This window comes from Homarus americanus, unplaced genomic scaffold, assembly GCF_018991925.1.
Source record: "Homarus americanus isolate GMGI-L3 unplaced genomic scaffold, GMGI_Hamer_2.0 scaffold4060, whole genome shotgun sequence".
Taxonomy (NCBI): Eukaryota; Metazoa; Arthropoda; class Malacostraca; order Decapoda; family Nephropidae; genus Homarus; species Homarus americanus.
In genome coordinates, this window is record NW_024746161.1 from 8,395,467 (window position 1) to 8,396,182 (window position 716).

Below are 716 nucleotides of genomic sequence, written 5' to 3' on the forward strand. Positions count from 1 at the left end.
AGTTACGTATTGCCTCTCAATGCCTATACGACTCCATTTTGTCTGAATGAGGGTAAGAGAAAGATTTTTAAATACAGCTTCATTAACTTGAGCATCATTTTGACCAACGTCTTATCTAAGCCAGTTTGATGTGGTGCCAGTATCTCTACTTGGGGGAAGTGTCGTACTAGTGACGGATCGGCCAGATTCCTGATATCCCTGGATTTGATGTAACACCCATCTCGACCACATTGATATTGTCTACGTGACCCAATCCCTCGAAACAGTCCCCATAAATGGAACAACTCTGGCTTGACTCACAATCACTCAGAAAGTCTCTTACGCCATCAAATTCCGTTAAGAGCCTCAGCGATTTGCTAGCTAGCACCTGATTCGCTGTTTTGCTTTTCCACTAAAACACTTTAATTTTACAACATACAAACAAAGGTTATATCTTGTCATTTGATTGCCATAACGCCTTCAGGCCAGTATATCCAGCACTCAAACATAATCCCTTATAATGCTCGCACGTGGTGGCTACTAGACACCAGACTGCGGCACGCTTCCCCAAACCCTCAGAGTCGGTGAGAGGATATCTTCTGTGTAACTCCTAGCACAACGAAGTAGCATTTTCACCGTCTGAAACATTCCCAACAAGATAAAATTATCATGGAAAATGGTTGGTTCGGACATGATTATGTCAGCCACCGTAGGAAAAAAACCCTCGTCGAAGAAAA